This window comes from Ambystoma mexicanum, chromosome 4p, assembly GCF_040938575.1.
Source record: "Ambystoma mexicanum isolate Mex_15411 chromosome 4p, UKY_AmexF1_1, whole genome shotgun sequence".
Taxonomy (NCBI): domain Eukaryota; kingdom Metazoa; phylum Chordata; class Amphibia; order Caudata; family Ambystomatidae; genus Ambystoma; species Ambystoma mexicanum.
In genome coordinates, this window is record NC_090927.1 from 145,429,286 (window position 1) to 145,456,615 (window position 27,330).

The 27,330-nt window shown below is 46.3% G+C and overlaps 1 pseudogene; it reads right to left on the reverse strand.

Annotated features, from left to right (window-relative positions):
- The window catches only part of LOC138453086 (fucolectin-like), a 114,723-nt pseudogene that overhangs the window by 64,040 nt on the left and 23,353 nt on the right, over nucleotides 1-27,330 (reverse strand).

Below are 27,330 nucleotides of genomic sequence, written 5' to 3' on the forward strand. Positions count from 1 at the left end.
TGAGTCCGACAAGTCCCCTCAAAAGAGTGCTGGACCTTTGTAACGACGAGAATTCAATCGCGATATTCTGTCTTCTTCTGTGCTCCTTGAAAAGGCGCCAAATCGGCAGAACCGCATTCAGCCACAAGGGAAATCTTGCCTAGAGCTTTCTTCATCTATCCCTGCTGCAAAGTCCCTTCTGAGGTCTTGTGTTCAGTCTCCAGGACAAGGAATCCACTGACCGGGTATTAGGCTGCAGTCCCTGAAGTTCTCCTGCTGTAATCTCTTTTTCATTGCTAAGGTACTGTGTTGGCTTGGGCATATACTTACCTTACGTTTTTGGGATTTCTGTGTAGTTCTGGGGTGTTTTCTGTGATTGGGAGGTCCCTCATCCAGTGCACCCAGTCCCACTGCTAGAATCCTGCTGGGGTGTTTCCTGTGAAGCCCCCGGACCCTCTTCTAACTCTAAAAGTAAAATGCTCACCTGTTTGCCCAGTTTTCCTAAGGTACTCTGACTAAAGAACTTATCCTAACACTGCCTGTTGGTCACTAGTCCTAGTGACCCCCCTTCTGCCACTGAGAACACTCCTGCTCCAAGAATAAGGGACATACTTTGAAGGGATTGGGACTTTGCCTAGAAAAGAAATCAAGTGTTTTACTTACCTGTAAAGAGTTGGTTGATTACTGTAATTCTAAGAGTGAACAGTTACAAAAGTTCTTACTGATCTTGAATGTGTAATGCACTATTCTCAAAAGTGTGGTTAACATATTTTCTTCCTTAGCCACTGTGTTGCCAGTCTAATAGAAAGTAGATGTGAAGGTGTTTTACTCTCCTGTGATTAGGTTGTGCCTCTTTACAAAAGTAATGTGTTGGTTTCACCAGATTATTCCTGTAGGGTAATTGTATGAGTGTCCTCCAACTGTTGGTATCACCAGGTTAGTCCTTTTAGGATAACTGTATGAGTGTCCCCCAACTGGGTCTTGCTTCCCCTGACTTGCTGCTAGCCTGTCCTTAACAAGTCTACATTAGGTTGTTGCCTACCTAGAATAACTATTCAGTAAAGTGTGACATTGGATTTTACTTTCCCCTTCATTGTGAAGTTAAAGTATGTGGGTTTTACTTACCTTGCGTTAGCTGTGTACCACCCAAAACAAGTTACCAGATTTATTGCTTACCTCAATCTGGGGATCCCTGATTTTAAAAGCATCTGTAATGGTATATTACATCCTTAGGTTTTACTCACCTGGTATAACTGTGTGTTATGACAAAAGTAGTTATAGGTTTTTACTGCACCTAGGATAAGTGTTTCACTATTCACCAAAAGTATACTGTCCAGTTGACTGTTTATGTGATTTGTTCCAAGAGTCACTGTACAACTGGAAGGGCCTATTGCCCTTCTATTACTGTATGTAATCTGAAAGTAACCATTGGTCTTTTACTCCCAAAGGATAGGCGTGACCTATACTAAATGTGTATAACAAGGTTTTGACTTCCCTAGGACTACTGTTAGGTGTTCCAAATAAGGTTTATACTTGGGTCTGTGTGCTTTCAAGTATAGTGTTGTGTTTTTATACTGTGATTTTTTTATAATGTTTTAGTACTTACTTACCCCTAGATTTATCTGGGCCTACCTGTATTTAAATAAATCCTTTATTTTTACAATACATAGTGTTTCAGTGTTTCTTTGGATCATTTGTATTACAATTTCACTCGTAGTGCTTCTACCGCCCTCTCTCCCTCCTAAGATAAGCCTGGCTGCTCTGTCTATTCTACCCTATACTCAGGTGGTACAGCCTTAAACTAAGAGTGGAGTCTTGTACTGCCTCAGTTGAATGTTTTTATGAAGCCCTTAGTTGGACTTCAGAAAAATTGTCCTAACAAGTGGGCTATAGTTAAAAGCTTAAAATCAATGTGGCTTTCACCGGTAACCAGTGTTGTCTTCTTACAACAGGAGAAATATGGACATGTCCCGGAGTGTTAGAAACAATACATGCAGCAGAGTTCTGAATAATCTGCAGCCTCTGTATTATTATTATTATGGTATTTCTTGAGCGCGGACCTAGCTTCAAGAAGCAATGGAGCACTTTACAACAATACAGATAGACAACGGAGCGCTTTACAAAGGTATACAACTGTACAGATGCATAATGGAGTGTTTTGAGGAGGTAACAACAGAACAGATATACAACAGGAGTAGGATACAGAAGGGCACAGAGAAGGGTTCAGCTGTACAGTGTGGCTTGAAGAGCAGGGGCAGACAGCAATTAGTGAGTCAGGTTGCGCGGGGGGCAATGTTCTGGCATAGGTATTGAGGAAGAGTGGCTCCTAGAAGAGGTGGGTCTTCAGTTCTTTTCTGAATTGTAGGAGTGTGGTGGTGAGTCTGATACTGACATGTAGGAGGTTCCATAGTCTAGGGATGCAGGCAGAGAAGGCTTGTTTTATGGTCCTTTCCTTTCTGCAGTAGCGGATTTCAAGTCTGCACATGTCCTGGCTTCTGGTGGTGCACGGTCCGCCTCAGATGCTGAGATACTCCGCGGGGTATCTGGGTGACTTGAGGGCGAATGCCTTATAGATGATGCAGCAAGACTTGAAGGTGATTTTCGCGAGTGATGGGAGCCAGTGAAGGACGATGAGGGCATGGTCATGTGGTTGGATCTGCGTAAACCCTTAATGAGGTGCGCGGCTGCATGTAGGGGACTTCTGTGGGGCACAAGGGAGGACGACGGGAGCCTTCAAGGAGGGCATTGCCCCCATCCAGGTGGGATAGGACCAGTGCTTAAATGGAGGATTTAAAGCTGTCTGGAGGGAGGAAGGGCTTGCCTTTCCGCAGGGGGAGAGCTGATAACAAGCTGTCTGAGTATTCTTAGCTATGTGTATCTCGAAGGAGATGTGTTTCTTGATGTGGAACCTGAGGGACTTGGCGTAGGAGGTGAACTCGGGTCTGAAGCCCTCACGGTTCATGGTTGATAGCCAGGTCTGTATGTCTGGGTATACAGTGTTGTTGGTGAGGAGTATGAATTTGGTCTTGGAGGGGTTCAGATTTAAGTATGCACTAGACATTCAAGACTGGATTAGTGAGAGGCAGGTTTTGAGCCTGTGGATGTCCTTTATGGAGTCAATCTTGAGGTAGGTGTGTCGTTGGCGTATTTGTGGATGTGGAAGTTGTGTGTGGCTAGGAGGGCTCCAAGCGGCTTCATGTATAGGTTGAAGATCACTGTGGAGATGCTGGAACCCTTCGGGACTCCACAGGTGACAGTTAGGAGTCCATCTGAACAAACTGCTGGCGGTTGGCAAAGTAGGCCTTGAACCAGTGTAGAACAAGGTTGCTGATCCCAATGCGCTGAAGTACAGTGTCTGGGAACGCCTGGTGGTCTACTGTGTCGAAAGCAGCTGAGACGTCGAGTAGAACCAGGAAGCAGGGACGGCCGTCATCAAGGATGTTTAGGGCATCATCAACCATCTGTATGGCTGCCGTCTCTGTGCTGCATCTGGGTCTGAGCCTGGATTGGTAGGTTTGGAGGAGATTGTTGGTGTTGATGTGTTGCTGCAGTTGCACGGCTACTGCTTTCTCGATGATATTACCTAAGAAGCGAATGGGTGATGGCGTGATAGTTATCTAGGTTGTCGGGATCCAGAGTGGGTTTCTTTAGTAGAGGGAGGATTTATCCTGTGCTTAGGGTCGATGGGAAAGTGCCTTTGAATTAGAGAGCTGTTGATGATCTCCAGGTAGGGAAGGAGAGCTTTGGCGGGGAGGGTCTTGAGGGTGGATGCTGGCAGCATGTTGTCTGTACACGATGTGGCTTTGAGGATACCCAGGGTTTCTACCAGGTTCTATGTAGAGAGTGTCTTGAATGTTGTGTAGGGTGTGGAGATTGCACGAGGAGGGACATGAGGTGGGCCTATGGATGCAGAGCTGATGTATATGTGCTGGCGAATCTTGCTGATTTTGTCGATGAAGAAGGTGTTGATAGGTGGTGGATATTTCAATGGAGTGTTGTATGGCAGGGTCGGGTAGCGGGTTGACGCAGTGCTTGACTGCTTTGAAAAGGGCTCTGCTTTTGTTGTCGGCTTCTGCTATGGTGTTCTGAAATTAGGAGGCCTTGGCTGTGTTGATTAGTTGTCAGTGGGTTCCCCAGAGTTCTATGCAAAGCGCCAGGTCGGACGCGGTCCTTGATTGACGCCAGGTTTTCTCTTATTTCGTGATGACTTTATTGCTGAGGTGGAGTTCTTGCATGTACCAGGGTGCTGACAGTTTCGGTTTGCAGGTGCGTTGTTTCAGGGGCCCTTTTCGGTCGATGGTGGCTGAGAGGGTGTCGTTGAGTGCTTCCAGCAGAGAGTCGCAGTTCGGTTGGGGGTGTTCCGTCCATGTGAGGTGGAGGTTGGCAAGGTCTTCCACCAGGAGGTTCTTGAAAGACCGGACCGTTTGTCTGATGGGTTTATGATGGGAGAGCTTGACTGAGGTGGTGTGTGCAGGATGTTGAAAGGCACGGCCAGGTGGTCAGAACTGTCAAGCAGGAGAGGAGAGCTGTAGTGGAGGGAAGGCAGTACGGTGAGGATTAGGTTGAAGATGTTACCTTTCTCGTGTGTTGTGTGAGGCGGCGGGTGTCGAGAAGGCAGAGGAGAGCTTCCTTTATCAGTTTTGGGAGGTTGAAGTCACCGAAGAAGATGTTGGCGTGCGCAAGGGACATGTTGGTGACCAGGTTGGTGAAGTCTCTGATGAAGGTGTTGTTCAGTTTGGGTGGTTCGTAGATGAGATGGAAGGTGACTGTGTCTCCCGGGGAGAGCCAAAGTGGCAGGAGAGGACTTGGAAGGAGCCAATGTTGTCAACGTCAAGTCTGGTGCAGGGCCACATGATCTAGTGGATGACTGCAAGGCTCCGCCTGTATTGCTCAGCCGGTCTCTGTGTTGGATACTGCAGCCGTCAGGGACAAGGACGTCTAGGATGTGGGGTGGATGTGGTTGTCAGCCAGGTCTCAGTGATGAAGATGGCGTCAAGGTTGTGTGTAGTGATGAGGTCTGCAATGTCTGCTGCATGATGATAGCTGAGCGGACATTGGCGAGCATTGACCTCCGTGTTGTGTATGGTGAGGGTGTGCTGATGGACTTGAAGCTGATGTAGGTGAGGTTGCTGCATTGCGGAGTCCATGCTTTAGAGGAGGGGTGATGTTGTTGCCGTTGCCTGGTGATGTTGGGGATGGCCTCTGTGGACAAATGGAGAAAATACATTTTGGCACATGCCTAACTGTTGTCAGAGCAGGGGTTTGGGCCCTGGTCCTCCTGGTCCAAACAGGAATTCCTCTTTTCTTTGTGTGCCCTTCACTTTGGACAACCGGGCAAGTGTCAAGAGCAGAAGGGAAGAGGCAAGGCTAAGAGGTTGGGTCGGGCTTATGACACGTGACCTTGAACTACTTGCACCTGGTCACCAACTGCAAAGGAAAAGAGGCTGGAGGGCTGCTTAAGTAGGGAGAAAGAGCGTCAAAACAGGAAGGCACCAACAGTTTAACAGTGATTGATGGGTGGGCGGGACTTAGGCGGGATTTAGGCCACGTGATCTAGATCCATTTGCATCTGCTCATTGTAGACTCAGTATATAGGACATAGCAGTAGTCCAGACTCACTCCAACAACAGCCAAAGCAATAATCGCACAATGTTTCTCTGAGAGTAATGGTCTAACCTGCCTTAAAGTCATTAAATGAGAAGATGAGGCGCTGATTACTTCTTTTTTGGGGGATTTGGCGTCAGAGAGGAGTCTAGTATTAACCCTAAAGTTTTAGATTTGGTTTGAGTTTTTATTGTTTGTCCTGCTAAAACAAAGTTTAGGTAGGTGGCCAGTGCTTAGTGAATTTTTGTTTTTTCTTGATTAAGCAATTAGAGGTTGTGGTTATGACATACATCAGTGATTGTCAATCAACAGGAGCTGTGGTGCATTTTCTGCTGGTTTAACCCCTGTACAAAGCTGTCACAGCTACAGGCCTCATTCCGAGTTTAGCAGCATTTCTGGTGGAAACCTCACTAAACTCATTTCCTGTTACCTCATCTCGTTTAGCTGATAAATCTTAACGTGTCACAGTAACACTCTTAGGGCCTCATTATAAGTATTGCGGAATGGGTTAACGGGTGCCGCTAATGGAGGCGGACCCGTTAACACCATTCCGCAATATTACGAGGTCCCCGTGCGGGACCCGATGTGGACGTCTGGTCTTACCAGACGCCCACAGCGGGTCCCGCAAGGGGACCAGGGAGCTAACAACGGGCCGGTCGTAATCGGCCCGTTGTTAGCTCCTGCACCCATTCCCATTGAGCCCTATGGGGGCTCAAATGGGAATGGGGAAGGTCCAGGCCCAGTAGGAGGAATTACCGGGCCCTCCGAACTCGGATTGGCCCGGTAATTCCCCATTCAGGGAACCCAGACCCGATTTTGGAGGCAGCCATGGCGCTAATAGCGCCATGGCTACCTCCAAAGTCGTAATGAGGCCCTTAGAATCCATTCATGAAGTTCAAAATCCTCTTTTTTAAAAATTTTTTAGTTTGTTACAGCTGAACAAGTCAACTTTTCAAACACAAACCAAATTACATTTACATATCATACAAAAAAGATAAAAGAAGATAAACGAAAGGTCCATAAAATTTAAATAACAAATACACAATTCACTTTTTACATCTAAAATAAGAAAAGCAATCAGCATAATAAAATGAAACTGTGAATTAGTATTATTTCAACTTGATTCCACACGGCAGAACAGCCTCTAAAAATTGTACTATTGCTTTTATCACTGTTAATTTGTTATGCGAAAATAGCAAGCTCCAGACTTGATTTTCATCCAATTCCTCATGTACATTTAACAAATTGGTGAAAAATTTGGCTCGCTGTTCAACTAGCACTTTACAGGATATCACCAGATGCTGCAAAGTTTCTTTTTCATATACAGACTCACAATATCGACAATAATTAATCTCCGGTGGAATAAGTTTTCGCCTAACAAGCACTTCCCTCGTATGCCACAGGTTCAATCTAAATCGTAGGAATTTAGTCCGTACAACCGAAGATGGACATTTTAATAGATACCCTGCCAAGTGGCCTAGTTTTTTGTTGCTGAAGTTATCAGAATTAAAATCTTGATATTTTAAGCAGGACTCTCTATTTTGTATCCATTCACACCGATAGTACTTCATTTTAGCACGCAATGGGTTTTGTATCAAAAGCATTAGAGTTATATCGGCTTCAGCCAAAATATTCAAGACATGGTTACGCCATTTTAGAGGAAAAACATGGTTTGAAGTAATCAGATAATGCGCAACAGTACTTAAAATACTATTATTTTCAAGACCCATCATACACTTACGGAAAAAGGTACACATTCTCCTTTTTACTCTAGAGGCCTGTGAGTTCAAGCCTAATTCAAAGCGCAAGATTGAAATAGGAGTACAATTTGGTAAATACAATACCGATTTCCAAAAACGTGCTTCAAATTTGCCCCACATTTTATCATTCATATAGAGTTTAGATTCAATGCCATAGATTAGTATTGGAATTACCTTTTGCTCATAAAAAAGGAGAATGTGTTTTAAGGTAAATTTCTAGCTTGTGAGATCAAAGTAGATAATTGTGACTGAGTGTTAATTAACTGGACGTTGTCCGTGACCGTATTCTGAAATATGATCCCAAGATATTTATATTCGGCAACTATTTTCAGAGGGACTTCTCTGATGGACCAAGAACAATTTCCCATTCTAGTTTTGCTTCGATTTTTACATATTAGTATTTCTGATTTGTCCAGATTTACAATTAGACGATTTATTTCAGCATATGAGGCTAAAGCAGATAGCAAATTTTGAAGGCCTTTAGGAGTTTGCGAAATCAAAACAAGGTCAGAGACCTGGTTATTCATTAGGTGCCTATGCCCTCTAGAATTCCAGATAATCAAAGATAAATATGTTTGCAGAGAATCCCGATGCTAACACTGAGCATTTTCTGAATTAAAATTGCACCAATTATGTGAACAATTGACTAGATTTGTATTCGTTTTTTGATGTATAATGTGGTTCCCAATTTCCACAGAAATGTGCTCGGCCGAGTTGGGTCCTGCTTGGAGAACAAAACCAAGGTCAGAAAACTGGGACTTAACTGCCCTGATGGTGTTTACTACAACCTTCGAGTTCATCCATAGAATCACTGACGACCATTTCGATTCATTGGTGAATTCAACTAGCTCAATATCAATTGTTGCAATATCATCAAGCTCAGGAATTTCACTAAGGATGGCCAAGACAGAGGCTCTATTCAAATTGTACTGAGGAGCCGGTGCAGGTTTACAACTCAAAAGCAATGAATGGAGTGCTGGTCGCTTTATACTAGAACTTGGAATTTTTAGTTTGGCCAGATTTTGCAGCTTATTCAAGTTTCTAATGTCTGGAACCTTAGATCCAGCATTACTGACATTTGTAAAATTACATGTGTCAAAAAACTTAGATAGAGTAGATTTAATTACCTCTGCAATATCAGCAGAAGTAGGGATGTGAGATGCTAATTCAACATTCTTACTTTGGTGTGGCTTCTGCATCGATGGTAAGATTTGTTGGCTAATATGAGAGGCTTGAATTGGAGCCAAAAGTACTTCTTGTGTCACCAGGGGACCAAGCACACTCTTACTAACTGTTGCGTTAGAGCAAGATGTTGTTAAAATAGATGGTGTAATGTCATTTATCGTTAGGGCCAATTTCTTAAGGGAAGGTTGAGAAGCCATGTAATCATCCACTGCTTGTCTTATTTCTCTATGCCGAGCAGTGAGGCCTTGCTCCTCCACAACTGCTGTAGGAATAAGATGTTGTACCTCACAAGATTTACTTTCATTTGGATCTTTAGCAGCATCCACAGCTTCATTTATCAAGGCATTCAAGGCACTATATGACTGATCTGTAATGATCTTTTGTGCCACTGCTTTCGATTTCTTCAACTGAGCTTGCAGCAAGTATTTTTTTTTTATAGCTTTAGATGCAGTATTGATTGCTGTTGGCGGAAGCGACAGTTTACTAACAAATGATTTGATTTGGGATGTTCGCTTGGGTAGAGATCTGCAATTTTTAGATTTCTTAACCAGATCACCCTTTTTAGAGCCTGATTTCACAGGCAAATCAAAAACATTTGTCCTTGCACCATCAAAAAGAGCATAATTTGGTTTTTTGTTCTGATCACTCATAGATTCATTTGCAAAACCTGCTACATCAATAATGGGATTCAGTATATGAGGAATATTCTGAAAACTCTGTGAAGGCCCATCTAATTGTATATAAGTTTGAGAACTTGCCGACTTGTACAGAAGGGGCGGTATGGATAAACCTCCTAGATTCTCAAGTTTATTTGTAGTGGAAAGTTGCCACGCCAAAATCTGGTTTAATTGTTGTGAATGAACATCAGCCTGATTGGCTAAAGCTTCAAACAATTTAGCCAAAGAGTGCATAGATGTTAAAGCAATTCCGGTTAAACCGTTCATATTTTCAACCTGCTCAACTGAAGAGAAATGATTCGTCACACACTTCCGTGGGGTTGGGGCAGTAAAAGATACATGCTTCACTGAATTCATTTCACTGACATTTGTAAATAAAACCAGTGATTTCGATAGATTTTCAGATAGGGTATGGGCAGAGAAACAAGATGCATTTGTGTCCAAGTCAATAACAGCCATGTCACCAGCAGTAGAAATTGTAGACAGTTTTGAATTAGAAATATCAACATCAGATGAAACAGAAAAAACAGGCATTTTTACAGATTTAGGATCAGACCCAGTTAGAACATTTTTCAACAGAATACTATCTGTCAGAGATATATTTTCTTTGGCAAAAGTTACCGTAGGAGGCGCCTGGAACACATGTTTCACCTGACAACCAAGTATTTCCTGTTCTTTAACCTCGTTTGGGGACTGAGCGAATGATTTTCCATCTTGATGACATCTATTTATAACAGTTGGGTTATCCGATCGACAATTAGGCTGTAATGCATTTCTGTCACAATCCACACTGTTAAAGTCCAGCTGAGCTGCATCACGGCAGAATGGTCGAATGTCCATACCCAATAAAGTCTCTGCCTTGGATCTTGATTTAGATTTAGATGTACTCATGCGTGGAGTAGAGCTCAACCTAGATCTTTTTATTGGGCAATGTAACGGACTAGAGACAGGACCTTCGCCGTTAGTGCAGTGCATGGCAGATACTGCCGGCATGCCTGATTTTAGGGTTGGAATGACACGTTTCATTGACACAAAACACTCAACCCTAAAAATGAATGAAAACTATTAGAAAGTCTTGCGCCCCAAACGCAAACCGCGACAAGTGCTGCAAAGCGGGTAAACGGGACTTTCACGGGGCTTCCACGAGTGCGCGCGTGCGCTGCGCGCGCAACCTCGTTTTTATAATCACGCCCACAGAACGTTAGAGCAAAGCTTAAACAAGACAGAAAAATAATGTAAGTGTGTGTATTTATATAAGACAGTTTTATGAGCAGTTCCTTTTAAGAATCTTCACCTTGTAGGTCTTGCAGTTCTTTTCTTTTGCAAAAGCAATACGCTGTAACGAAGTCCAAGTTGAGACAGCAAACAACAAAAGCGAAAGTCAGCGGGTAAGCAGGACTTTCACAGGGCTTCCACGGGTGTGCGCGCGCGGTGCGCGCGCAACCTCGTTTTTATAATCACGCCCGCAGAACGTTAGAGCAAAGCCTTGTAGGTCTTGCAGTTCTTTTCTTTTGCAAAAGCAATACGCTGTAACGAAGTCCAAGTTGAGACAGCAAACAACAAAAGCGAAAGTCAGCGGGTAAGCGGGACTTTCACGGGGCTTCCACGGGTGGAAATGTGTCGGAAATGCAGCAGAAAAGGCAGCCAAGTGCTGGGGGGTTTTCGTCAACCTTTCAAACCTTTCAACCTTTCAAACAAATGTGAAATGTGCTGGTATGATAAAGGTGACAGAGATTTTGTGGTCACCAAGCTCGTAATAATCCCATTAAAACCATGACCCCAGAAAGAAAATGCTGGTCTTTTTCCAATGCAGCTCAACATCTACTTGTCTGATAATGCTGCTAAGTGTAGTATTTTTCTTTGCTTTGGAAGAATTTGTAAAAAAACACTTTTTTACATCAACTTAAATCTGATTCATTGAAGGACAAAAAAAGAACTTGTGCATTTTCTATAAAAGCACACATCAATAGGATTTCGATTTCACCACTCTAAGGTTTCAAAGACTTAATTGAAAAGTTAATTTACTAAGCATACACAATAAATTCAAACATTTCATGAATTTTAAACTCAAATGCCATAACCTTCGTCCTGGGTGAGCATAGAAGTAGAGAGTGCAGGGCCTGAGCGGGCAAGGCCCCCTCACAATCGGTAAATGCCCACTCGTCACCGCAGTGACAGATGTTAATGTCACTGCGTGGGGCCTAACTACATTAGCTTCAGGCCCCACTTGTTAGACAATCCTGGCTACGCCTCTGTGGGGGAGTGACGTGGCACTCCCACTTTGGCCAATTTCTGGGCCATAGGAGCTGGTATTTTGTATGGCCAGGAAATTGATCAATTAGGGGATGCAACGTAATGTCCCCCAGTGTCTCTGTGCTGGAGACAGAGCCCTCTGGAGCCCTGCCACCAGAGCAGAAACACAGCTGTCAGCGTGGCACTCCTGTGATGAGAGGGTGTGCCGCTCTGAGAGTCCTTCTGCCAACTCCACACCCCTCACGGCTCTGAGTGCGACGGTCCCTCCCATGATCAGAGGGACCTCCACGCCGAGAGCCCCAAGGATGGCTCAGTTTCCCCCCTCACTAGATAAAATCTTCCCCAGGCTGTCACGCCAACCTCATTAGGTTGTTAAGTGGTTGCTGGGAACTAGAAAGTTCCCAGCAACCACTTCAGGCATATTGCCTTTAAAAATAATTGTTTTAGAACTTAATAACTTTATAGACCACACCCTCGGGCTGTAACTTGCTGGGCTCGGCCCTTTAACTTAGTCTTCAGGGCCCATAACTCATGGTACAGCCCTTACGCTAGGGCTATAAAGCTTAATTAAAATCCAATAACTTATATAAAGCAATCAAACTTTGTTAAAAATCTCAAATGAAATAATTACTAAAATACATTCGAGCTCAAAGGTACACTGACCAGTAAAAGTCAAAATCAACTAACATTTATCTTCATTCTTCCAGTTAGTAGCTCTTTGGTAAGAAAGATGGCCAATCTATTGAGGTTGCTCTGTTCATAGTACTATCACCGCCTAAGTTTTCATTTTACAGTTATTTCTTTGAAAAAGCAGTTTCACAACATACATACATGTGTGAAGTACCAAAAGCAGAGCAAGAATACATGCTCTCAAGACCCTACCTATTTTTCACACAGATGCATATTGGACCTGGATGGACTCCTTCCTAATGTTTCCACATTTTCCAAGAAGCCAAGCAAGTCCAGTGGAAGTCTTGATATCAAGCGCTCTGGGTTCTTCCGCTGCGAGGGATCACGCCTCATCAACAAGACTGCGCCGCCTGGACCTGGAGAGTCAGCCACAGACAGCCGCTGCCCGCCCAATCCACATTGCTGCAGCCGAAATTCGAAATTGCACGGAGCCGCGAGGAGGCCGTGCTGGTTGCCCAAGCAACCTGTGAAAACATCTCCCAGAGCGGGAACATGCCCGCGAAAATCATCGGGCCGACCCCAGCTCCCCATTGGCCACTACACCCTGCCAGCTCCTCCCCTCCTGCCTTAAAGGGAGGAGGAGGAGACCCGCAGGCAAAGCTGCAGGGAGAAGGCCGTGGGACAAGGCCTTTCTCCCTCTCTGCAGCTCTCCGCTGCTGGACGTCGCGGAAGGAGCCCCCAAACACTCTGCCTCAAGGTAAGACACCCAAAGCCACCTCTGCTGTTACGCTCCTCTCCCAACAAGGGAAACCTCTCCCCCTCGCTGTATTTCTCAGAAATGCACGGCTGCGGTCGCGCACACGCCTCCATCTGCCGTCCCACTTCGTCCCCAGCCTGACCTACCGTAACACAAGACTAGGCCTCAGATGCGCCCCACTCTCACCACGCCCACCAAACACTCGGGATCCCAATGAGACCAGGCCTCTGACACCGCCTCACTCCAAGACTCAAGCACATGTGATCATAAGGAACATTGACACTGGGACCCTTAGGCACTTGGCACCTGAGCCCCCTGTGGCCCGTTTGCCCATTAGTCAGAATACACTGCCTACTACGCCCAAAAGACTTGTGGCCCCCATGCCTGTTGTTGTGATGCCTTTTAGCAATGTTGCACTGCCCACTATGCCTGAGCCCTCCGTGGCCCCCATGTCTGCTGTTGTGATGCCTATTAGCAATGTTGTACTGCCCACTATGCCTGAGCCCTCCGTGGCCCCCATGCCTGTTGTTGTGATGCCTATTAGCAATGTTGCACTGCCCACTATGCCTGAGCCCTCCGTGGCCCCTATGCCTGTGGTTGTGATGCCTATTAGCAATGTTGCACTGCCTACTATGCCTAAGCCCTCCGTGGCCCCTAGGCCTGTTGTTGTGATGCCTATTAGCAATGTTGCACTGTCTACCATGCCTGAGCCCTCTGTTGCCCCTTTGCATGATGTACCCACACTCTCAAAGTCCAACAGGACCCTCAGGTGTGCCTTAGTTAACGCCCGTTCAGTACCCGCCCATGCACTAGACATTAATGACCTCATCATTAATGACAACCTCGACCTACTAATAATCACAGAAACCTGGCTTAGTGAAAGTTCAGGCCCAGCACTATCTCTCGCCCTTCCGACTGGGTACACCATCTTCAGAAAAGATCGGGCCCTCCAGAGAGGCGGGGGTGTAGCCATCATTGCCTGGGAAACTCTGGCCATTAGAGAAGTGGAAGGGAAACTGGTCCACAACTCTGACTACCTCCCACTAAAAATTAGTGTCTCCCACAATTGCACTATCAACATGCATATTGTTTACAGACCTCCTGGTCCTACCATAGACTTTCAGGACACCCTCATCCATTCACTGTCTGACAATATCAAAAAAACGTCCCAAGTCATCCTCCTGGGTGATCTAAACTTAGGATTCAACGACCCTAAGGACTCCCATGCCAGATTCCTCAAGAAGGCCCTCTCTACCTTGGGCTTCATGCAATCTATCACAGACCCTACCCATGTCAAAGGACGCACTCTAGATTGGATCTGCCAACATAACTGCGCCATCCAAATCATCGCTAACCGCCCCATCCCTTGGTCTGATCACCACTATCTTCAATTCAACATAGACACTAAAAAAGGACATCCTGGACCTATCACCCCCCTCCCGGCAGCACTCGCAAGGAGCTCGCGCCAACTCACTGCCGAAAACCTAGCCCCTTTCCTACAGGTGCCACACCTTCAAGCCCCCTTCTCCAAAGATCCAGAAACTCTAGCCAACACCTTTAAAGAAATCGTCACCAAAGCAGTTGACGCCATAGCTCCACTTACCCTACAAAAAGCTAAAAAAATTAAGCACTCCAATACATGGTTCTCCAAAGACCTGCTTGACCAACGCTCACGAAAGAGGGCTGCACTCTCCGCCTGGAAAGCCACAAGAAATGCCTTCAAAGATATTTCCATTTCCTACAGAGCCAACATCACCCTAGCCAAATCCTCCTCGTTCAACTCAAGGATCAATGACGCCAAATCAGGGTCCAAAGAATTATTTACTATCTTTAGGGAACTAGAAAAGCCCTCCGCTCCCCCTCCCTCTCTCCTTAAAGATGAGAAATGGTGCAACAGTATCCAGTCAGCCATGCTAGATAAACTTAACTTACTCCAAACAAAAATCCGCGGTCACCAAAAAGCTTTGAATAACCTCATAGCTAATCTACATAAGGATATGCCTAAATCTCCCACGACCAAATCATCCCCACCGTTCCATTTTAGACAAATGTCCGAGCTGGAAGTAATCACCCTGCTCAAATCTATCAAACCCTCAAACGGCAAAGGAGACGCCTGTCCTGCCCAACTCGTCAAACATTCGGCACAAATTCTAGCGCCCTTCCTTACTGCATTAATTAATTCATCATTCCAGTCTGGACACGTTCCATCTAGTCTCAAAGAAGCATGGGTGCGCCCACTCCTCAAAAAACCTTCCCTTGACCCTACGGTTCCAGGGAACTATAGGCCCATCACCACCGTCCCATTTTTACTTAAAATTCTCGACAAAGCAGCCTACCTGCAAGTCCAAGAATACCTGGAAGAGAATCGTCTCCTTGGCCTGCGGCAATCTGGCTTCCGCCCACGTCATGGCACTGAGACGGCCCTCTTAGACTTAAAGAACCAAATGGATGATATCAGAGACTCAGGCAAACCTGCGCTCCTTCTGCTCCTAAACCTATCAGCAGCCTTTGATCTGGTCGATCACAACACTTTGTGTCGCCATTTAGCTACTGAAGCCAACTTTTCCCTCCTTTCTCCAGCAGAGAGTCATGAAAGTATTCTCTGACTCTGCCTGTGCCACCCCTAGCCACATCAAATGTGGCGTTCCACAGGGATCGTGCATTGCACCTACCCTCTATAACCTTTTTACAAGACCCTTGTTCAGCATCCTCAACGCCATGCACATCTCATATAGGAATTATGCGGATGACACGCAGGTGCTCATCCCACTCACAGGGGACAATGACCAGATTTGAACACACTCACCACCATCTACTCCACCATCGAATCCTGGATGGCAGACAATTGGCTCTGCCTCAACAGTGAAAAAACTGAGCTCCTGCTCATAGGGTCACCCACCACCCTGGGCAACCTTGATAAGCAGTACTCATCATGTTCCATTGATAGCATTCCGATCAAAGTCTCCAACCATGTCAAGACCCTAGGAGTCTACCTAGACACCGACTTGACTATGGATAGACAGGTCAACGCCATTGCTTCATCATCTGCGTACTACACTAAAGTGCTTAACGCAGCCAGACCCTTTCTATCACGCCAGAACTGCCTCACCATTGCTAGGGCTATAATCGGCTCAAGGCTTGATTACTGCAATGCTCTCCTCACTGGAACGTCCCAAAAAACCATCAAAAAACTTCAGCTGGTGCAAAATAACGCACTCAGGGCAGCCACAGCCTTCTGGTGAATCCAGAAGAGACCACATCTCTGAAGTGAGAAGACAGGTTCACTGGCTCCCGGTTAAAGAAAGAATTGTCTTTAAAACCCTTGCCATCACCCACAAATGTCTCCATGAGCTCGCACCCCCATACCTTTCCCACAGAATCACCAGGCATACTGCCACGAAGCCGCTCAGAGAAGGCTACTGTAACACGATTCTCACGCCAAGAATCCGTAGAGCCCGTGCAGGCGGATCCAGCTTTCCTACACTGGCCGCCACTCACTGGAACGCACTCCCTTCTCACCTAAGACAGATCGAATCCCACCAAGCTTTCCGCAAAGCCATCAAAACTAAGCTATTCAGCTAAAAACCTAGTACCACTCCTCTGAGGTACAACCACCATACTGTTACTCTTTCTTTGCCCGCAACGTTGATCAATCTGTATTTCATGAAATGTGTTTCCTGTAATTTGTAACTAACTAAGAAGCCTTGGGCGCATGAACCTGTATGACAAACCTCTTACATATTCTTGTAAAAGCGCCTCGATGCCTCCAGGCTGCAAGTTGCGCGATACAAATGCAAATAAATAAATAAATAAATAAAATATAGAGTTGGGCGATTATGGTAAAATCAGCAGTATTTGGTATTCACCCAATTCAGGGCTTGGTCAAATACCAGCAGTGGTGTGCAATGGAAATGCTGCCAGTGTTGTTTTCTGTGGACTTTCTGTATAATATCTGCCTTTTCTTACCACCACCTCGAGCGGGAGGTTAAAATTCTAGTTTAGCCACAATTTTTGTAAAAACCTTTTTTACTCTACAGAAGGGATGAGATTTCCTTCAATACAGTGAAAAAAGGTTCCACAATATGCCATGGTAAGGGGATGAAAAGGTGGGCATCTAACGCCCCCTCTCACCACCTTACCCATGCAATGCACAAAAAGGTCATTACTGCCCCATTGGTGCATAACAACAATGTACAGTAATGATATGAGCCACTGCTATAAATTATCAATTTCTAGCATGACATTGAAGGTGCATATGGGTGGAAAACATGTAAAATACTTTTTTAGGTTACCAAGGGCAGAGGTGGTATATCTGGAATATTTGTATTTATTTGAAGAACAGCGATGTACATTTCGATCAGAAATGTTTTCTTCAGAGCCACTGTAAATGTTGAACCAGTGATTTAAAAAGAAGTTGTTCATTGGACATGGCTTTTGGCGATGGCCAGTGGCCCCGCCCTACGGGTCGAGGCCCATACCCCCTCTCTCTAGTCTAGTAGCAAGCCAGAACCCACCAGCCATGGCCTATGTCCATGGGCAGCAGCCTCAGTGCCCAATGGCCATGTGGCTTCAGTTATGTAATAAGACAGAGGGCCTTAGGGTTCACTGGCTGTAACCTACGACCGCCTCCACTGCACATGTTACACCAATGAATAAAAAGACCCCTATCCCCCCTGCCTGGAAGATGATCCCAACTCTGTGCAGGTTCAAAAGACTATGGGCAAGCGCCAGAGATCCAGAGGGTATCGTTATTACCCCCTTTTATTTCCTCTTTTTATTTCGAGATAATTCATCGTGCTAGCATTGCGTGGCTCGATCAATGCTGTCCTCTATTCCTACAAAAATCGTTCCCATTGGTCATTCCTGTGGTAATGCAACATATACCGATTTCCCCTGAAATGGTAAACCGCTTGAAAATATAAGTCTACCTGTCCCCACTGGCACTCACTATACTCTCAGAGCTGAACCCTCCTACTCCACCTTTCGCAAATCCCTCAAGACCACTCTGTTTAACTAGCCCTACGCTCCCACTGCATGCATTTAGAGTCTCCATATAGTTTGCATCCCCTGCATCCACCAACCAGTAATGTTTCCAAGGATGATCATGTAACCACCTCCTGCGTACACTTTACTATGTAACCATTGCCTGCTATGTAACTACGAAGCTCTATCTGCAACCAATGCCTGCCACTTAACCTTGAAGATCTCTTATCCTCGGTACCCAGCCAGACTTTCTGTAACAGCGCCACGATGCCTAAGGGCTGCTGCACGCTTTAAAAATGTGAATAAATAAATACTATGTGCCTCCCTTCCTCTTTTCTGGTTCCCCGTCTTCACACCCTTGTGCATTTCCCCCCTGAACCTCCCCCATCACCCTCTTTCACTCTCTGGCCTGTGTGAGGAATTAATTTCCCAAGCACAGCATCGGACGCTAACACAGGAATCTCCAGAGGTTGCTGCATAATTCCCACAATAAGATGAACACTTTCTGTCGAAACAGAGTCTAGAGCCTGCCCTTAACTTCTCCACTGCCCAGCTGGTCCTCTTTCCCCCTCCCCACCTGCACCCTGATATGAATCCGCCACTTTTCCCAACCAAATATCATTTTGAGCACTTTCATTTTCAGTTTCTCTCAGAAGCATTGCGGGAATCGCTGGCATCGAGCAAAAGGAAAAACAAACACAAAAGTCGGCTTTTCATCTCTGAAAAGGCTCCCTGCCGCAATGCACCATGGGACATATACACGTTTTTGCAGATTATGGGACACTACTTTCACTTGTTTCTTATTTGGTGCCAATCTGGTCAGCAATGTTCGTGCAATGGGCATTAAATGGAAGCACTAAGTTCTTTTTAATTGGAAGATGATTTGTGGAAAACATTTTTTGTTTTGTTTTCTGAATAAGTTTTGAACCATTTAACAAATTCCATTTATTTTGCAAACTGGCACACTTGGGGTTTTAGCATGCACTTTGGATAGGGTATTTTGGCCCTCATTTGTTCTCTTGTAAATTTACTGCATAATTGCCACAATTTTACTCGAAAACAGCAGGCATTGATAAAAAAACAAGATGGTGTTTTATTATTTCTGAAAAGCGGGAGTTGCTGGAATGCACCATCGGAAATGCAGAACGGTTTTGGGAGCAGGGCACCCCCTTCTCTATTGAATATCTTAAAAACTACTGGATGTATATTTACCCCAACCCATCTAAAGGCACTTCTGTGATGCTTTGTTCCCAACTTCTTTCTTATTTGATGCAAATACGTCCAGCGGTTTTCCCGATACAGTTGTTCAATTGAATCAAAATTTCCCAACAGGAAAATGAATGGGTCTTGGCCAAAGGCATTGGTTTTCCACATTTTAATGACTACATTTTTCAGGGGTGCTGGACAAACCTTTTGGGGAAAATGTCATCTACATCCATCCAAGCAACTCTTATTTCATTTTCTTACAGACACATCCCCTGGCAACTAAACAGGACACTTCAAAGACATCCTATGTGACAAAGGGCAAGATCAACACTTCATGGTCAATGACAGTCATCACTACTCTACCAAGGCCACAGTGTCCATGTTGGAGGACTACCTTGTAGGAGGGTTCTCCCCATTCAAAACGGTGGCATACTGAAAACAAAAGAAAAACAGCAGAATGTAACAGTTCATAAAAGACTGAGGATAGAAACATGCTGTCCTCACCATTCATTGTCACACGTGCGCATCCATAGGAAGTGCTCTGGATTGGTGAAGGTTTCAAGAGTGGTTTTACACAACCTTATACAGCTTGTTGACTCCACTACCCTACAGCCATGCACACTAATCTCATCCAGGCTGTCTGCGGGCTGATCCTGTCTCCCCTTCCACCAGAAGTGTGTCCCCAGAATTCACCGCTCTCCCCTGTCCTCGGGAATCATCCAGGTCTTCCAAAAGTCACAACATAGAGGGACAATTAATTACATCGATCCTGTCCAGTGGCCTAAGAGTTGAGAAATCACCAACACAATTTGCCTGTGTGGGCAGAACTTCCATTTATGATAATGCTGATTGATAAAGAGATATGTTTCAGAAAAGATGGTTACATTGGAAAGTATCTGAAAATCGCAGAACCTAGAAATAATTCTAATTTTAAGGAAAGTACCCCAAGAAATCTCCTTACAGTAATAATAATTCTTTAATGTGATATAGATTGAAAATAAATTCAAACTTTACACATAAAACAAACTGCATACATTAATATCAAATCATGCAAACAAATCATCAGCAAATACAATATACGGAAAGAAAAACAACATTATTAAAAATGTTTGAATAAACAAATAGAGAAGAGATCATATTAAAATATATATATCAATATCTTTTCCCAGAAATCTGTACAAACTTAGCAGCATAAAGTAATACATAAGCATCTTTCCAAGAACCTGTTTGTTTCAAATTCATGTGGAAGATAAAATAAAGTTAGTAGTAGACCTCTTGCCGGGCAATATAACTTATCTGTTCCTGACACCATCATACTCAGATAGCTCAGATCAGGGAGCCCAAACATACTTCTATCTGCTGCCAGACATTATACAGTGCAATAAACAAATGCATATTGCAGGTGTTAGTACAATAAAGCCAGAATGATGTTTCACAGATAGTTAGAGGGTTGTGTACAAATTCGCCATGATATAATAAGATTGTATGATTTAATGTCTGACATTCAGTTAAGAGATGTTTGGCAGTCTCCAGGCATTCAGGGGATTTACATAGGCGACATACTCGCTCTTTGGCAGGAATATTTTCCCTGGCTCCCAAGTTGCTCAACGTGGGCAGTTGTTCCAATCTGAACAAGATGATAACATGTCTAAGCCTTTTAGTAGGACAAAGATACAGATAAGCTTGAGGTTTCATATAGGTGTATAATCTGTATTTTACGAATTGATAGGTCTTTAGACTGCTCAAATGTGAGAAATTCTCGAGCCAATCCCACAAGTCCACCTTTGTCCCTAGGGCATTTAGAACTTCCTTAGTAATGGTTGCCCCTCTATGCGTCCAGCCTATGTCTACAAACAATGTGGTCATGGCTTTTAATAGGGGTGAAGTGGTGACTTGATAACTCATCCATGCCAGCAGATAATCACCCTCTTAGCATAGCATCGCCTTGAGCATCACTGAAGACATCCAATTTGACAATAGATACAGCAGCAGCCCTGGGACACATATGAACATTCTAGTGCATAGCACAGTCGGTATTAAGGTATTTACAGAATAAGATGGATGAATTGTGAAAACGCTCTGAAATGTGTTGTGCATGCTACTCATCAAAGGACTCAGTAAATTCGACCCCATCACCCCGACCCGCATCAAACTGCACTGGCTCCCGCTGCAAGCCCCCTATCATCTTCAAATCCTGCTGCATCATCTACAAGCCTGTCACCCTGAAGTCCCTAAGCTGCCTCACTGAGAAACCCAGCATCTCTGGAGGACTACGATCCACCAGAAGTAAGGACATGTGCAGACAGGCCTACTCTGTTTATACCCCAAGACTCTGGAACCTTCTGACTGTCAACATCAGACTTGCCCTCTCGCTTCTACACTTTAGGAAGGTACTCAAGATGCTCCTCTTCAAGGAGTGTCTACTCCTTAATAGCTAGGCCCACACATCCTCCACTCCCCACTCTTCCCGAGACTGGGTGATCTGATCCCCACTGTTTCCTCCCCTGGTTGCTTGTAAATCCCTTGCTGACAAATTGCCCACTTTCCCCCTCCCCTGTTGTGAGCTCCCCACTCCCTTGTTTCTTTGCTCCCATCACCATGTTCTTCCCCCTATGATTGTAAAGCGCTCCGTTTCTTCCTGAAGCTAGTGCTGCGCTCAATAAATACCGAATAATGATAGTTATAATAAAAGATATTTGCAGGAATTAATTAAAAGGAAAAACCGGATACTGTATGCTGCCCATAAATTGAAAGGTTTATGGAAATTGTTAACTTAATTTTGATCCTCACATTACCTTTGTACGCTGCAGCTATGTTGGACAACGCCGCACAAGCAAAGGCTGCAAGTAAAATGTTCATCCTGCAAGAAATGGAGAGCAATAGTGAGACACTGACGTTACAAATTGGGCCCGGTTAGGGACGGCTGCATGCTTGTCCCATAATGGAAATCTAGAAAGAAAGGACACAGACACCACAGGGTCAATAAATAAAATACTTTATTTATTGTAGTATCTGTGTGTATTGTGTTTGTGATACTTACCCGGACTGATCCATCCAGCCCACCATAGGGATGGATAGAATGTTGAAGGAAAAGAGAGACAAAACAGAACTCCCCTGCCCAAGAATGGACTGGGCATGGGAAAAAGGATTCCAAAGAAATGTGAGGAAACAGTGAGGGAGACGAAGAAAGCAGAGGTGAAAAAGTCAGCTCCCTATTTTCAGAGGAGCTGCATGTGTAGGGTAACCAAGCAATATTACAGTGGTCCTGGGCAGCCTGCCCAGAGCAATCCGGGCACCCATGTGGCCGGGTGTTGTCAGCCGCCCTCTGGCCAGACCAGATTTTTCCATGCATCAACCCCCCCTCGTTCCTATGTCTGAGGTGGTAGGGTGGGAGAAAAATGCCCTGCTCTGTCTGAGCCACGTGGGCCTCACGGCCCAAACAGAGTGCTGTGGTGGTGCCCCTGTTGGCCCACTTCGGGGCCAGTTGAGGCGGATCCTGAAGAGAAAATCCTTCCTGGTTGGGCGAGATGGTTAAGTGAAACACTCTGCCACCAGCGTAGCCCAGGGGCGAAAAGCCCTGGGTCGTCAGAGTGTCCAAGGAGAAGGAAAGCCCTGGGCTGCCAGGGATGCCTAGGTGAAGATGAGGACTGTGGCACGCAAGCTAGAGCCTGATGAGAAAGGAGCCCCCCTCTGCAACGATCTGACGCAGTGAAGAAAGGGGACAGGCAGCGAGTCCTGGTGTGTGTCATGGCAGCTGATTGTCAGCATCCACATAGCAACGTGGACGCCGCCTAAAGAGAAATGGCCCTGTGGTGTGGCACTGATAGTGGGTGGCCTCCCAGCAGGGCACGGGCCAATCCGAAAGAAGATAAAAAAGGACTGGCCGGCTGCAGCAATGACCTAGGGCAGCCCCCCAGGGCATGGGTCCACCCAAGAAGAGTAAACAGGGCAGCATTCACAGTGGTGATGATGGTGGCGCCCTATGATCATGGGGGGGCCGCCTGAGTGCATTGCAGGTATAGCATCCTGTGCAGTGATTTCGAGTGGCCCAACGGGGTGGACGGAGCTGCCACATTTGCCATCAGGGGCAGAACTAAGAACCACCAAGGTACATCACCAAAGATGCTGAAAAGGGGTGGCTGACTGCGCCATGTATTAAAGATGTCTTTTATGTCATTTGTTTGTCATTTGTGTTTGTCTATTTAAATAAATAGTTAAGTGTATGCTTATAGTAATGGTTATGTAGTATAGTAGGTATCAGGGATGGTGAATGTTAGTAATTAAGTAAGGGAAATGGATATAGAAGGGGCAGTTGTTTATATATAAGGGGGAAAAAGAAGGTTGGTGTGTGTATCCTGGCATGAGATAGGGATGAGAAGTGGCGGCCTGCCCGAGGCAGCCTAGGGGGCAAAATCACCGGCCTCCCTCTACAGTGGGGGTGCCGGCTATAGGCCAAGGGTATGTTCCTTCATTCCCACTATTTGAGTCCCCCTCTGACCCCGCTAAGAAAGGGTGGGCTGCTTGGGCATATCTCTTTAGAAAGAACGCACACCAGGGGAACCGAGAAGGGGCTTACTGGTAGGAATGTTTAATAAGAAGGTTTGTGTTTTTTAGTAATAAAGAGGGGTCCTTGGTGCAATACCTAAAGAATCCACCATGGTGTCTGTGTCTAAAGAAGGAGTACGGTAAAGACTCATGGAGTAGTGCAACTCCTGTTTATACCTAATTTATTTGCAGGAGCAGCGCCCCCTTCCATGGGGACCGTCCGTGGTCTGGGGTGAAGGAGGTGTACACCCTTAACCTTGGCTAGGCTTCGAAACAGGGACTACACTAGTTCTTCTTTAATGGAGGCAAGCTAAAGGACACCCTCCCTTCTCCTGGCCTAATCACCTAGCCCGGCTCCTGAAGAATATGTAAAGTATTAGAGTCGGCTGTCTTTTACCCCCAGGTGGACTTGTTCCCTAAATCAGATTCATTATCCTCTATATAAGATCAGGAGAGTGTGATCCCTGTTAAGTGTTGGTCAATACATCATTATGGTCCAGGCCGTTGCTATGTCCTGATTCCACTACTGTACGTCAACCTATCTCTGGACATTAGCAGGAAATTAGTGGACACCCAACTTGCTCCTTCTGTACCATTTTTTGCAGCATGTTTCTTCTCTGGACTGTATCACTATGGAGCAATAGCTTCAGATTTGAGTGCTTGGCCAACTCTCGAAATGCCCAAAGAACCTGCTCCGTTAAATTCAAATAATCTTGATAAATGGTAGCAACCTCACCTGCTTTCAGCGTTCTGTTAGGAAGCTAAGATGAAACATAAGAGTCTGAAAGGATGTGAAGGAACGTTCAATGTGTGAGGCTCTTCCTGCATCTAATAGAATGAATACTTCCCTGGTGCACTTTACAAAAAAGATTGAAATTTAATTTCCTGTATTTTTCGGTAACTTGAAATCCAATGGGAATCAGAGGCCGGATCACTTTTCATTTTGACTTCTGCTATGTGGATGGTAGTGTTGGGAACTTCATCATAGGCTAACAGTCAAAACTACAGAACGAGGAGCAGTGTTCCAGTGGGGTCGGCAACGCTGCTGCACTCAGCTCCCCTTGCACGGGTGCTGAAGCTGCTCCTGAATCCATGTACACCAAGAGGAGGTCCTGCGCCAGACCAAGATGTATCCAACACATGAAGAACATGAGGGAGTTGGGAACTCCAATGTGGTGGATGTGGTTCTCAAAGCTGCAGTCCAGGTCCAGCCAGGTTCATAAAGCTAAAATTCCCAAGTTCCTCTTGTGAAACCGCCAAACATGATCACCATTCCACCACGGGACAGGCTGGAAGCAGGGGCCAAACCCCTATACAACAGAAAGGGCTAAGTAGATAGTGGTGTGAGGAAGAGCTCCCTCAGTGCTTGCTGGCGAAAGGAAGATACGCTCTGGAAGGAGCCGGAAGCTGGAGACGAGAGCAGAGTCCCTGGAGCCTGGGGCGAGCAGGAAGCAGAATTCTGAAGGCGAGACCCAGAAGCCTGAGATAAGGAGAAGGCAGAAGGCTGGAGAAAGGAAGATACGCTCGGGAAGGAGCAGGAGGCTGGATACGAAAGCATAGTCTCTGGAGCCTGGGGCAAGCAGAAAGCAGAATTCTGGTGGCGAGACCCGGAAGCCTGGGATAAGGAGGAGGCAGAAAGCTGGATAAAGGAAGATACGCTCGGGAAGGAGCAGGAGGCTGGAGACAAAAGCATAGTCTCTGGAGCCTGGGACGAGCAGAAAGCAGAATTCTGGAGGCGAGACCCAGAAGCCTGGGATAAGGAGGAGGCAGAAGGCTGGAGAAAGGAAGATACGCTCAGGAAGGAGCAGGAGGCTGGAGACGAAAGCATAGTCTCTGGAGCCTGGGGCGAGCAGAAAGCAGAATTCTGGAGGCGAGACCCAGAAGCCTGGGATAAGGAGGAGGCAGAAGGCTGGAGAAAGGAAGATACGCTCGGGAAGGAGCAGGAGGCTGGAGACAAAAGCATAGTCTCTGGAGCCTGGGGCAAGCAGAAAGCAGAATTCTGGAGGCGAGACCCAGAAGCCTGGGATAAGGAGGAGGCAGAAAGCTGGATAAAGGAAGATACGCTCGGGAAGGAGCAGGAGGCTGGAGACAAAAGCATAGTCTCTGGAGCCTGGGACGAGCAGAAAGCAGAATTCTGGAGGCGAGACCCAGAAGCCTGGGATAAGGAGGAGGCAGAAGGCTGGAGAAAGGAAGATACGCTCAGGAAGGAGCAGGAGGCTGGAGACGAAAGCATAGTCTCTGGAGCCTGGGGCGAGCAGAAAGCAGAATTCTGGAGGCGAGACCCAGAAGCCTGGGATAAGGAGGAGGCAGAAGGCTGGAGAAAGGAAGATACGCTCGGGAAGGAGCATGAGGCTGGAGACGAAAGCATAGTCTCTGGAGCCTGGGGCGAGCAGAAAGCAGAATTCTGGAGGCGAGACCCAGAAGCCTGGGATAAGGAGGAGGCAGAAGGCTGGAGAAAGGAAGATACGCTCGGGAAGGAGCAGGAGGCTGGAGACGAAAGCATAGTCTCTGGAGCCTGGGGCGAGCAGAAACCAGCATTCTGGAGGCGAGACCCAGAAGCCTGGGATAAGGAGGAGGCAAAAGGCTGGAGAAAGGAAGATACGCTCGGGAAGGAGCAGGAGGCTGGAGACGAAAGCATAGTCTCTGGAGCCTGGGGCGAGCAGAAAGCAGAATTCGGAAGGCGAGACCCAGAAGCCTGGGATAAGGAGGAGGCAGAAGGCTGGAGAAAGGAAGATACGCTCGGGAAGGAGCAGGAGGCTGGAGACGAAAGCATAGTCTCTGGAGCCTGGGACGAGCAGAAAGCAGAATTCTGGAGGTGAGACCCAGAAGCCTGGGATAAGGAGGAGGCAGAAGGCTGGAGAAAGGAAGATACGCTCGGGAAGGAGCAGGAGGCTGGAGACGAAAGCATAGTCTCTGGAGCCTGGGGCGAGCAGAAAGCAGAATTCTGGAGGCGAGACCCAGAAGCCTGGGATAAGGAGGAGGCAAAAGGCTGGAGAAAGGAAGATATGCTCGGGAAGGAGCAGGAGGCTGGAGACGAAAGCAGAGTCTCTGGAGCCTGGGGCGAGCAGAAAGCAGAATTCGGAAGGTGAGACCCAGAAGCCTGGGATAAGGAGGAGGCAGAAGGCTGGAGAAAGGAAGATATGCTCGGGAAGGAGCAGGAGGCTGGAGACGAAAGCATAGTCTCTGGAGCCTGGGGCGAGCAGAAAGCAGAATTCTGGAGGCGAGACCCAGAAGCCTGGGATAAGGAGGAGGCAGAAGGCTGGAGAAAGGAAGATACGCTCAGGAAGGAGCAGGAGGCTGGAGACGAAAGCATAGTCTTTGGAGCCGGGGACGAGCAGAAAGCAGAATTCTGGAGGCGAGACCCAGAAGCCTGGGATAAGGAGGAGGCAGAAGGCTGCAGAAAGGAAGATACGCTCAGGAAGGAGCAGGAGGCTGGAGACGAGAGCCGAGTCTCTGGAGCCTGGGGCGAGTAGAAAGCAGAATTCTGGAGGCGAGACCCGGAAGCCTGGGATAAGCAGGAGGCAGGAAGCTGGAGAAAGGAAGATACGCTCGGGAAGGAGCAGGAGGCTGGAGACGAAAGCATAGTCTCTGGAGCCTGGGGCGAGCAGAAAGCAGAATTCTGAAGCCGAGACCCAGAAGCCTGGGATAAGGAGGAGGCAAAAGGCTGGAGAAAGGAAGATACGCTCGGGAAGGAGCAGGAGGCTGGAGACAAAGGCATAGTCTCTGGAGCCTGAGGCGAGCAGAAAGCAGA